Source organism: Mus pahari, chromosome X (assembly GCF_900095145.1).
Source record: "Mus pahari chromosome X, PAHARI_EIJ_v1.1, whole genome shotgun sequence".
NCBI lineage: Eukaryota > Metazoa > Chordata > Mammalia > Rodentia > Muridae > Mus > Mus pahari.
The window spans coordinates 122,861,638-122,874,602 of record NC_034613.1 but is presented as its reverse complement, the minus strand read 5'-3'; the positions used below and the strand labels follow the sequence as shown (position 1 = coordinate 122,874,602).

The 12,965-nt window shown below is 40.9% G+C and overlaps 2 protein-coding genes across 2 annotated transcripts in view; one reads left to right on the top strand and one right to left on the bottom strand.

The window, feature by feature from the left end:
* The window catches only part of Trpc5os (TRPC5 opposite strand), a 19,367-nt gene extending 19,073 nt beyond the window's left edge, over window positions 1-294 (bottom strand). Inside the window, exon 1 of the mRNA XM_021188240.1 lies at window positions 223-294. The gene's annotated coding sequence lies outside the window, so the exon portion shown is untranslated. The remainder of the gene's footprint in view (window positions 1-222) is intronic.
* The window catches only part of Trpc5 (transient receptor potential cation channel subfamily C member 5), a 290,726-nt gene that overhangs the window by 213,901 nt on the left and 63,860 nt on the right, over window positions 1-12,965 (top strand). The gene's annotated exons all lie outside the window — the stretch shown is intronic.

Here is a 12,965-nt window from a genome sequence, read left to right as displayed (position 1 = left end):
CAGTTGTCCCCAGCCCCAGCCCCAGCCCCCAGCCCCAGCCCCAGCCCCAGCCCCAGCCCCAGCCCCAGCCCCAGCCCCAGCCCCAGCCCTAGCCCCAGTCCTTGCTGTTGCCACTGCTCCTACCCCTGTACCCTGCCGTTGTGTTGCTGCTGCTGCTGTTGCTGCTGTTGCCCTTGCTGTTTCCCAAGTGCTGAGATTAAAGGCATGTGCCACTTTGCCTACCTCCTTTTTTTTTTTTTCTTTGCGGTGCTGGAGATGGAACCCAGAGTCTTGTATACATTAAGCAAACAATCTACTGCTGAACTAAATCCTGAGAACTTCTCTGGTTTTGAAATAGGATCTTGCTATGTAGCCTGATTGGCTGAGACACACTATATATCAGACTGGCTTCAAAACCCCAGCATTCTTACCCTATCAGCCTCCCAGGGGCTGGAATTGCAGAAGTGTCGCCACGCCTATCTAAACAGTTTCTAACCAAATAAAGATCTTCACTATAGATTAATAATACTTAAACACATATTAATTATACTTAGGATCTAGTTTCACTCTAAGACCTTTTAAAATCTTAACTATAGTTCAGAACCCATTTAAAACTAAACTAAGTAACTAAACTTTTAACGGTGTTTAAGTAAAGTTAAACTTTATTCTTAAGTAGCCTAAATAGGTCTTGATTAGGCTTAAGTCCTTTGAGTTCCCAAGTTTAAGTCCTTTCCTTAATTCAAGACTTTAGGCTTTGGCTAATTTACAGTCACTCTTCATTAAGGATAAATTCAGTTCTAGATTCCTTCTAGCCCTGTACTCCCACCATTGTTATCTGCCCTTACCTCTGCAAGTTGGCAGTTTCAGGCTGCTCTCTGAATCATACATAGAAAAACCAAGAGTATAATCCCATCTTACCCCACTGCAGCAGGAACCAAGACTGCCTTTGACTCCACTTCACCCAGCCATGTTTATAAGTGTGACACAGGAAGCAGTTATTATGCTATCCCTCAAGAAACCAAGGGATGTGTTTTTCTGTAACACCCAACCCGGAAATATATTTTTATCCCAGTCACATGTTCTGTAATTTTCCAAAAGCACTTATACTTTGTAATAACTTTGTAACAGATATGGAAGACAGTGTTCCCATCTACGCAAGACTTAGCTAGAGCTTGGATGTTATTTCAGGGTTAAGAAGAAAGACAGCTGACAGTCTAGACTTGTAGTAAAGAGCCTTCTGTACTTTTTACTAACTAAACTCTAGGATTTGTAGTCCTTCTGAACCCTGTAAAGTTAGCATATCAGACCCACTGTAATGAAGTAGGCGGTCTGCTGTGTACAACCTTGGCTTATTATAGGATATTGATGGTTTCTGTTGATCATGAAAGAACAAGATGATAAAATCCAGACCAGAGCATGAGCAGTCATCCATATCTAATGGTTTCATGGATTCTTAGTGATAAAAGACTGGTCATCGGTTCCAAATCCCCACTGTACTGTTTGGTTTAGAAGTGTTTTACATAATTTACTTTTTAGTTAAACTTATGTTTTCTTTCATTCATTTCTTCAAATGCTGACTGGTTTATTGGACTTTAGCATAAAGCAATAGGAAGATGCACAAAGGAATGTATGAAGCCTTCAGAATGTGATGTAACAAGAGAGCTGAGGGTTTTCCAAGTCCTTTTCCCAATGCAGCTCAGTTTGCTTGCATTCTCTGTGACCAGGACAAAATAACACCTTCCATAAAACATGGGTCCTCATTAAGGTGACATATTAAAGTCCCAGTGACGTGTTTTTTCAATTTTTTTCTTTCTTTCTCTTTTATTCTTTTTCCTTTCTGCAATGTTCACATAGGACTGGGATCACCAGATGAAAGAGCACGAGAAATTCTCCAGTCTCTGTTCTATTTGACCACTAAGATGTCTGTAGATTTTTTTCTACATCTTTTCTTCTATGTGGTTTGCTTTTAGCCCCTGAATACCTTGGATTCGTTAGGTTGGTTGCTTACTTAGTTGGTTTGTTGGTTGTTGGTTTGGTTTGGTTTGGTTTGGTTTGGTTTGGTTTACTTTCAAGTTTTATTGTTTTATCTTGCTTTGTTTATGTTTTTGAAACATAGTCTCATGTAGCCCAAGTTGACTTCAAATTTAATATGTAGCCAAAGATAAACTTGACTTCTACATCTTCCTGTTCCACTCAGAGTATTATGATTATAGGACTATGCCATCATTCCCAGCTATAGAATATTATTTTCTTAATCATAACCACCTGCCACCACTCCTGTGTAGCAACCCCCTATATTTACTAATATGACATCATCCTATTCTAATTTATTGTTTTCTCTCTCTCTCTCTCTCTCTCTCTCTCTCTCTCTCTCTCTCTCTCTCTCTCTGTGTGTGTGTGTGTGTGTGTGTGTGTGTGTGTGTNTGTGTGTGTGTGTGTGTGTGTGTGTGTGTGTGTGTGTGTGTGTGTGTGTGTATTTTACCAAGGATTGAACCCAAAGCTCCTGAAACTTAGGATAGCACTCTACACAGCTATATTTCTAGCCCCCTCACTCCTTTTTGATTTCTTCTGCCTCAGCCTCCGATTTCTCATTTTAATTAGTTGTTTTAAGCTGGTATATGAAGTAATGAGTTCCCATATGTAGTTTTCATGCATTCTCTTTGTTGTCTGGCTTGCCCCAATCTCATCCTCCAAACCTCTGTCCCTCTCATCCCTCCAGTGCCTCTCTTCTATCTTATATATTCTATTACCCCTTGGTTTTCCATAAACATAGGCATCCCTCAAACTCAATCCTCTGCCTTTTCTTCACTTACACCTTCCTCTTATTTTACTGATTTCTTTACACAATTTTTCATTTCACAAGGGGTCTGAGGTAGTTATAATGCCATGCTATAAATTTGCCCCACAATTATCACACCCAGTTCTGAGGTCTCAACTACCATCTGTATGCAAGCAACTTTCAATCTACATCTGCGGCTCTGTTGGCCCTTCTACCTCCACAGCACATCTATATGCCTGATCACCTGTGAGACGTTGTCTAAAGCATCACAAATTCAGCATAGTCTCAGCTTATATGACCAACTCATTCTATTCCTTCCCCCCACCCCAGGTAATTCCAAGTTTTGGAGCTGAGATTTCAGTGTTCTGGGAATGCTCTCTAAATCTCAATCCACTATGGACAAGTTGGTCATACTAACTAAAACAAATTCATATCAGTCTGAAACTAAGGCTTCCTCTTAGACTCCAGGTTCCCCTGTGTCATTTGTTAAAAGAGGTATCATCTTTCTGAATAAACTTCAACTCTTCTTCCATTTCTTCATACGACTGACTGACTGCTCATTTCTATCTCCAAATCTCTTTCTTATTTCTTCTTTTGAACCCCAGTTTTTACCCAGTTCCTCTCCCTCCAGTCACCCCACTCTCACTCCCTTGGCTAGCCTCTTTTCCATGTTGTAAAACATGATCCTTCACACAAATCTGATCATGGATAGGTGGTCATCACTTCATTGTTATGGGGGTCATCTATCTGGAACCGCAAGAACAGCACTAAAGGACATTGTAGCACAATGACTACATGACATGTTAAGAAATAACATTAAGACTGACTTAATATACCAAATAGATTATCTGAGATGTAAGCAAAATGGGAAGGGGGATACAATACCTCGAGAAGCCAGGGATTCTGAGTTTGTCAGGTCCAGTTTTTCTTCTTCTTTAGTCTTCTGAGGCATGAGAGAACAACCCCAGTCAAAGCAAGGGGCAAGAGAATGAGGGTTGGAGAACAGTCGTATATATACATCTTTGATATCCATTTGAAACAGATGCAACTCAATGTTACAATCTGCAGAAACAAAGATGACTTCATAGAAAATTCCCTCCCTCCTCCCTGCTGCTTTGTTGTAAGCCAATACTCTTGTAGCCTTCCTTACCTACCAATAACTACTGTTGCGAGACCATTCAAGGCTTTCCAGGCAAGACTGTTTTGAAAAGGCAAGAATTTACTTGAGGGTCATCATTACAGGAAATAAGTACCCCATTTGGATAAAGGAGGGCTCCCAATATAACCGAAAACCTAAAAATTTAACTTTCTATTTGTTCTTAGACACTGGCAAGAGTTGAGTTGTTTGTGAAAAAATTCCTCTTGAAATTGGAAGGCTAACTTCCACAGAGACATTAGCATAGCTGTAACCAGCAAAACTGTGACCCAAAGATTTGCCTCTAGAATGGAGAGAATTTTCATCATGCTCATTACTTCTAGAAAATGAAGAGGCACGACCCTTCCCCACAGGAAGCTTACCTTCTTCCCTATCTGGTGCCCTGCCATCTTTTTTCCTCTTGGCATATTTTTCCTTAACTTTTTTTTCCTCTGTCACTTAATTATTTCAGAAACACCTTACTTCCCAAACTGATTCTCCCTTCATTTTAGGTAACTAGCTCCAACCTAAGACAGGGAGAAACATACCTACATACCATCACAAATAAACATGTATCCCTTCAATGTTTGTTTGAGTTCTGTGAATCAAACTTCATGGCCTTGCACATACATGCTCTACCACTGAGCAACCCTCTCAGCCCCTTTTATTAATACCAGTAAAGCTCTTCTAAACACCGAAGGCATCTTAGCCCCAAAGAAATTTAGAGTCTCATTAGGGAAACCAACCAAGCATTACTAGGAACAAAAATAACACACTCATTTGTTCTCTGCAGTTGCTACAGGAACTTAGAGAATGCAGCCATCAGCATACACTGGAATGTTTTTGAAACCTTTACATCTTTCAATATGGAATTCAGAGTCCATTCATATGCCACACAAAGATAAGGATTCTGAAGGTTAAACCAGATCATGCAGTGGGATCTGGAGCTCTGCCCTCCCACACATCCCACAACTCTGTCCTATGTAGTTTAGGCTCAAAGCATTCAACAACTTTTTCCATCGTGAGTCCTCTGCTGTCAATATCTTCCCAGCACAAACTACCCTGTTAACTTCCCTGCCCCACACCTTGACTGGTAACCGTAAATACATTTCAGTCTTTTCCTTGGCAACCCACAACCTTAGAAAGGCAAACACTAACAAGAAAAAGACAAACATAGGGCATTAGGATTCAAGTGAACATTCATTATATGCCATGCACAGAACTATATTCTATCTTTCCTCATTGCTACTGAAAATACTTGAACTGCCAATCTGAAAGAATTTACTATATGCCAGGCAGCCAGGCAGAATCTTACAAGCTTTCATATGTAGTTTCTCATACAGCAACTCTGAAACAATTATACAAATAAAGAGGCTGAGACATGAAAATGGAAAAGAATTTGTCCAAGCACATACTTCTAAGAAGGGGCAAAACCAAAGCCTGACTTCATAGCTGTCTCATTCAGCCTATACACAATAGGGGCTGGGTAGTGTGGTGGTTATAGCACAGCCAGAAAACAAGTATATTTTGTATGTTAAATGCCCCATTTTTCTCTTATGATATTCACCTCTGCCAGCCTAACACAAAAGCAACCTTAGGTAGCATGTACTGAAATAAGCATGATTTTATTTCCACACACTTTACTTTAAACAAGAAGTAATCATAACAGCCTATATTTGGGCCACAGGCTCTTATAGGCAGGTGACCCTTAAGTTAATGTATTAAAATGGTGTGATGACTCTGACTTTGGTTATAAGACCCGGCCTTACGACTTAGACAAGCCACAGGTTTCTGTCTCAATTTCTTTGGCAGCATGATTAATATACTCTCTCTTCAGAGTCATCATTGAAAGAAATAACAATGAAAGCACCTGGCCCATAGTCAAGTTCTTAGTAATTCACTACTATTTAAAGCCCACCACTGAGGCTGCAGAATTAGGTGGGTAGCAGAGCATTTGCCTAGCATCCATGAGTTCCCCAGCCCTGCTGGAGCTGGAAAGGAGGAAGGTTGGGAGAGAACCCAACTCAAGGCTGGTCTCTAGAAAGAAAGAAAAGGACATGGGTTTGGATACTTCCAAGGCCCCAGTGGTCCCCATACTCAACAGAAATGATTGTTTCCATGGCCTTCCAGATAATTTGACTCTCTCTTCAGCTGGAGAAACAATGGGCTCTTGTGAACTTACCTTTTTGTCTCAAACATTAGTTAGAAAGTTTCCTGGCCTCCTTGTTGCCTCCCTGGGAATCTCATCCTGGGAGACAGGAGTCTGGTTGTTATAATATTAGGATTCTGCTGCAGGAATTAGATTCTGGCCATGATGAGTCATGATGGCTGCTTCCCAATTAGAATAGTAGAGGTTCTAAGTGATGGAGGTTCTTAATGAACATTGCTAACTTAAGTGAACTAGCTGTTTGAGGTATAGCCTAAACCAGAATGTGTGTTTGTTGGTTGCTGTTATGTTTTGTTTCGTTTTGTTCTGGTTTGGTTCGGTTTGGGGTGGTTGGTTTTATTTGGTTTTCAGTGTTGAGGACTGGAATAAAGGCTTTGTGCATACTAAGAGCCCTACTCCTCAGACACATCTTCAAACTGAAAAGAGATCTCTTAGAAGCCTTCCAAGCATTAAAACTCCCTCCAATCTGTATGAGAGAGAGAGAGAGAGAGAGAGAGAGAGAGAGAGAGAGAGAGAGAGAGAGAGAGAGAGAGAGAGAGAGAGAACACAAAAAGGTGGAGAAATGAGGAGAGTGGCTGGGAAGACAGAACCATACATCTCACACTGTTCCTGGGTTGCTTTAAACACACAGGAGCCACAGACCATGTTTGTCTTACGATTCTGAAAAATAGCCCACTAAAGTAAAGCCACCCTGCAAGTTTAAGTAGGGGATACTCAGACTTGTTAAGGAAAGGCCAAGAGGAAAAAACTCCTAAGAGAGAGAAGGGTCCCAAGAGATAGATACCCCCAAGTTTCTACTTCGAATGAAAAACCCAGTCACACACTCCTTCCTCCCAGCTTTCAAAGCAGCCAAGAGATTCCACAGCTTGTCAGCCATCCTTTCTACTGTCCTGACTCGCCAGACTCCCACAACAAAAACTTCTCTCTGTTCTCTACCAAGCTGCCCTTCATCCTCTATGATGCAGCTTGCATAACAATCTAGTTTTCCTCTCCAGAATTTGATTGTTAGAGGTTTTTATTCATTGGATCTGACTACAATAAGGAGTGTGCTGACTCCAATTGGATGTACTTTTCCAATACAATAGCTCTCTTGTACCTCACCATCTTTTCTCCCTCCTGCCACCACCACCAATCACCCTTCCAGAGTTCAAAGCCAATAATTAGCATAACAGGACGCATCACGAATCAGGAGAATATGCGGAGTGACTGACAATGGAGGCAAGCATGATGCATACAAATGTTGTCTAAGCATGACCGCACTGAATCGTACATCCCATCATCATAATACTATATACACAGGGAGCAACAACTCTCCATATATTGCATAAAACCAATAATGATGAAAGTAGCTACCCTTTCTTGAATGAACAGCTCATTTAACCCTCATAATAATCCATGAGTTTAAAAATACATGTTTCTTAGTTATCTGACAATTTAATCAACTCTCTTAGTCCTTATAATAACACTAAGATATAGGTTACTTTATAATTCTCGTTTTGCAGACGGGGAAACGGAGGGCCAGAGACATTAAGTAACTTGCCTATAGGCATCCTGAAAAGTGGCTGCCATTTGAATCCCAGGGTCTCTCTGTCTGATTATAAAGAAAGTAAAGGCTATGCCCCTAACTTTGCAATGCTATCATTAGAAGCATCTATACTCCTGTAGCTTGTATTATTCTGTCATGTAATCAAAGATACCTATTCACCTGCCCAATGTTGAGAACACTGCAAAGTACTTCCCACCCATGATCTGTCTAGTTGCCATCAGTCCTATCAGGCAGGCAACACCACTGTTCCACAGATACAGGCTCAAACCCAGACTTGTTTTCAGTTCCACCACAAATCAGAGCTAAGGCTAAAGGTTCACTATAGATGGCTCCCCACTTAGGATAGGTGGTTCTTACAGATCCATGGCCAGTTCAAAATATAACTCAAAACTGCCTTTAATACAGCTAACCTGTAAAACATCTCAGCTTAGCTACATAGAATTCTGTAGAGTACCCATCTCTTCTCATTGTGACCACAGAACTGACTGACAGCTGTGGATCACCACCACTATTCAGCTTCATAAATTCAAGATATGCTTTGTATTGAAATGTGTACAGCCTTCCTATTATCCTAAAGGTAAAAATTCATAAATTAGACTATTATACATTTTATGGAGTTTTTGGTGCTACAAGGCCTCAGTCCATAGCCAGGGCTATGTTGAACTCATGACAATCTTCCTGCCACAGTCTTTCTGAGTGCTGATACTATAGGGATAGACCATTACACCTGGCTTGGAGGGTTATAAACCAAAGAGTATCGATACAATTGTTACAGATCATTTCTTTACTTATCTGAAATGTGTATTTAATTTGGCATCCTGTGTTTGCGTATGTTAAGCCTGGCAAACCTAATGATGAGGGCTGCCTCACCACTGGGAATTACCTGACCTATGGTACAATCTGTTAATATGTTATTGATCTAAATGTTAGCAAACTTAGAATTCCAAACCACATCTGGTCCTGAGGGAGAGACAGGAATGCGGCTGAAATGAGGCTTGTCACCACTAGACCTCTTGCATTCTCCCAGTGTTGGGCTTCAGCAGCCCTCAAAGAACATCCAGCTGTCTTAGACATGCCACCAAAATCAGTTATAACTTTGGTTCTCATCAGATTTCCAAACCCCTGCTGGGTTTGTGGTATTAGTTTGACCATTGGTTTATCTCTCTCTGCTTTAGGATGTTTATTCTCCAGAGTCCCCTTCCAGCTTCCTGAATTAAGCCAGTTGAATTGCAATTCCCAGGTGACCTGACCCTGACCATGTGCCATGTGAATTCTTGCATGGCTTTACTCAACTCTGAGGCTCTCCTTTTCCCTTGCTTTCACGTGTTGTGGCACCCGCTACTTCCTTGCTGAGAAACTTCCCAACACTGGTTTCCCTTTCCATCTAGAAAGCCTTTCAGAGAAGGAAAAAAAACCCTGTTCCACCCTTTGCTGCCCTGAAGAAACCATTGTATAGCACAGTGGTTCTCCAACCTGTGGGTCACAACCCTTTTGGGATTACTTAGCAGATACCCTGCATATCATATATTTATACTACGATTCATAACAGTAGCAAAATTATAGTTATGAAGTAGCAATGAAAACAATTTTATGGTTTGGGGGGGTGACCACAACATGAGGAACTCTATTAAACAATTGCAGCATTAGCAAGGTTGAGAACCACTGATGTAAGACATAATTCAACTGTTCTAATTCCATTTTCCTTTCAAAGTCTGTAACCAACACAAGAGAATTAGAGTAAGGGAACCCACTGAGGTAATACAGACCACTGTATACAATTATTTTCAAACAAAAATATACTTAAAACTATGTGTTTGGAGATAGATAGTCTTAAGCTTCTAGCCCCACTTTTCCTCCACTGACTTCGCAGTAGTGGGGCTCTGGTCTAGGTTGACAGGGGAAGTGTTTTTCCCATTGACATTTCATATGAGTCTGCCATTTACTTTCCCCTTTAAACTAGCAGTCCAGCAGCTTCAGAATCACATCTACAAGCAAACAGTCACAACAAAGACAGCTTGTCTGTGTAATGTACCATGCCTCAGTAATGCCAGAATAAGAAGGATGGAGGAGCAGGGGAAGAAGGAGAAGAAGCTGAGATCAGAATCTAAAGTTAATCAATTAATTAAATTTTTAAAAAGAAGGCATCTCCTTGTGCCATGAAATTTACCATCAATTTGTGACTTAGCTGAAGAAATATAAAATGCCCTATAAAGCCACTATGTGTCCAGTATAAGGGCTACTTCCAATCATATGCTGGGCCAGAACTCCCTACTAACCATTATTTGTTGGTATTAGATGCCTTGGAGATGGTAACTCAAAGCCATTGTTTCTCACTAACCTGAATTTTCCCCCATGGAGAAGGAGACCATTTATTCTCCCCTGTAAAATCTTCATATTTTCAAAGTGGACTAAAGAAAGAAGAAATATTTGTATCTGCTAGAAGCTGTCCAGATTGAAATTGCCTATTTATAAGCATACAAAGACAATTCATCACAATAACTTCACAGAACATTGGGCTCTGCAGCTAGAGGTGATTTAGTTCTAGTAACTGATCCTCCTTGGAGACCCAGCTCTTCAGATGATCAAGTCTCCCTACATAAAGTTTCATAGTATTTGCATGCTATAGCATATACATTAAATCATCCTCAGTTTGCTAATACTACTAAATACAATGTAAGTGCTACTTAATTGTTGCTAGGCTAAATTGTTTAGGGAATAACAAGAATAAAGTTTATACATGCTCAGATTTATATATTTCTAAAAACTCCTTTGTAGAATGCCAGCTGCACTACTTTGTAAACTTCTGGTTGTTTAAGACATGTCAGGGAAACCTTTCTTCTAGTGTCTTTTATTTCACTTCTGTATATTGTCACTGATATAAAATCACCTGGAAATAGCCACTGAGATGGTTCAGTATGGGACCAACAGTTTTTATCCAAATAGATGTTTGGTACTTCCTTCCTTCATTATTTCTCTCTCTCTCTCTCTCTCTCTCTCTCTCTCTCTCTCTCTCTCTCTCTCTCTCTCTCTCCATTTTTCTTTTCTTTCTTTCTGCTTTCTTCCTTGGCTTCTTATAGGCTCTGTGGCAGGGCACAAGACTGAAGACCAACTAAGGAGTTACTGTTTATTCCTGATAGAGGTCCTGTCTGTTTCTGGTTTGTTCTATCTCACTTCTCAAAAGCCCACTGATTCCAGGTCCTCCACTCCTACAAGGAAATTCCCCCTCACTTTCCACCACCTCCTTGGATGGTAGAAACTGAAGACCCAGAGAAATCTGACCCTCACTTTTTCTTCCTCTCCAGGAGCACTTGCTACAGCATGGGGCACAGTAGGCATTGAAATGCTAACTGTGGTTATTATTATTACAATGCCTCTCTGACTATGCTAACCTTAGCCACTGCCTAAGTTTGTTAAAGTTGCTTTGCCCCCACTTCCATTGAGCTTCCATCCTCATGTTTGTACACTGAGAGTATCTCACCTTGGAACTGCTGTACAGCCTGGTGGAAAACCCATCAACTATAAAGAAGCATTCATTGCTTGGCTTCCTGCTCTGGTGGCTGATGGGGAGCCACTGCCCATCATCAGCAAAGAGGCTCACATGGCATACGGCTAGCCCCCCCCCCAAAAAAAAGTTCATATTTGCATTTCATTTTGTTTATTCTTCTATTTACTTTGTTTCTTTGAGGGAATGTCTCACTCTTAGGTACTAGCTGGCAAGGAAGTCACTAACTTCCATGTGGTCCTCAAACCTTCCGAATGCTGCAACCCTTTCATGTTGTGGTGACTCCCGACCATAAAATTACTTCATTTCTACTTCATAACTATAATTTTGCTGCTGTTATGAATCATAATATAAACATCTGTCATGCAGGATATCTGATATGTGAGATCCCCGTGGAAGAGTCATTTGACAAGCCCAAATGTGTGACTAGCCACAGCCTGAGAACCACTGCACTGATATAATCCTGGCTGGCCTCAAATGCACAGCAATAAAATTTTACATTTGAAGTACAGTTTATACTGAATGCTTACTGCTTTTGTAGCATGAGAAGTCCAAGCATCATGAATCAGGGGCCATCTGCACATATAAAGGGCTTTTAAAAGTACCCAAAGCACAGGAAAGGCTATGCATATTTTGTCTCTGACTAGTACAACTGCTGCTACAGAAATGCCTGGAGGGACTACAGAAGTTAGATAAAAAGACGGATGGTGTCTGTGTCTTGGAGGACTTGGCAGGGACATGTGCTATATGAGTTATGTGCTTGGGTGGTCAAAAGGAAAAGCTAGTTGATCATTTGAGTCTGAATTTTTTGCAGGGAGGGGAGGGAGGAATTGCCTCATATTGTCAAAGGCCATAAAAGCCACAAAGCATGTTGAGATAGAAATGGCATGTGTGACAGTGTTCCTCCCCTCAGCAGCGTAACAGTCCAATTTAAAGGCCAAGTCACAGGCTCTTCAGAGAACAAATATAACAATAGGACCAATAGGAAGAACCAAAGTAGTCTGGGCTTAAAGGAGAAAGAACAGGTCGTCTGTGGTTGGAGAAATCAAGAAAGGCTTCCAAGAGGAAGCAGCATATTCGGATTTTAAGCCTTTCCTCCAGCCTTTCCTTAGGACTTCAGTGCAGGCTGATTTTTTTCCTGCCTCTGGATATTCTATGCTGTTTCCTTTCTATACTGCATAGGTCTTCCCTTTTTGACTGAATGTCCTAAGTTTCGAAAGTGTGACAAAGCCGTGAGATTTTCCCAAAGCCGTTAAACAGATCCAAAACATGAATGAGTGCCTTTCATTCTAGACCTTTCTCTTACAAAATGGTAATGAGAGAGAAAATATGCATGAGTTTCTCTTTAACCTTTACTTGGCAAAATAATCCCTGAATTTGGATAAGAGATGGCCTTGATCTATGGGAGCCAACCATCTTGGGACCTAACCTGCCTACCCTTTGTGTGGCTCATGCAAGCATCTAAGCACACAGGAGGGTGCCCTGTTAATAGTTTCATAGTAATTAGACTCTTACAGGCTAGAAGTTACCCAAGTCTCTCAGGTCCTGCTTCTCCCACAAGCACTGAGCTGAGCATGGATAAATACTTGTTAGAAGTCTCATATGCACACCCCTTGCCATAAGCAAATCAAATTCTGTTGTGCCATGGGGTCAGCTGGTAAATGAGTGAGAGAGGGATATGCTCTTGACATTGCAACTGTGCATCATTCTTGCCACAAATAATTCTTTTTTTTTTTAAGATTTATTTATTTATTATATTTAAGTACACTGTAGCTGTCTTCAGACACTCCAGAAGAGGGAGTCAGATCTTGTTACGGATGGTTGTGAGCCACCATGTGGTTGCTGGGATTTGAACTC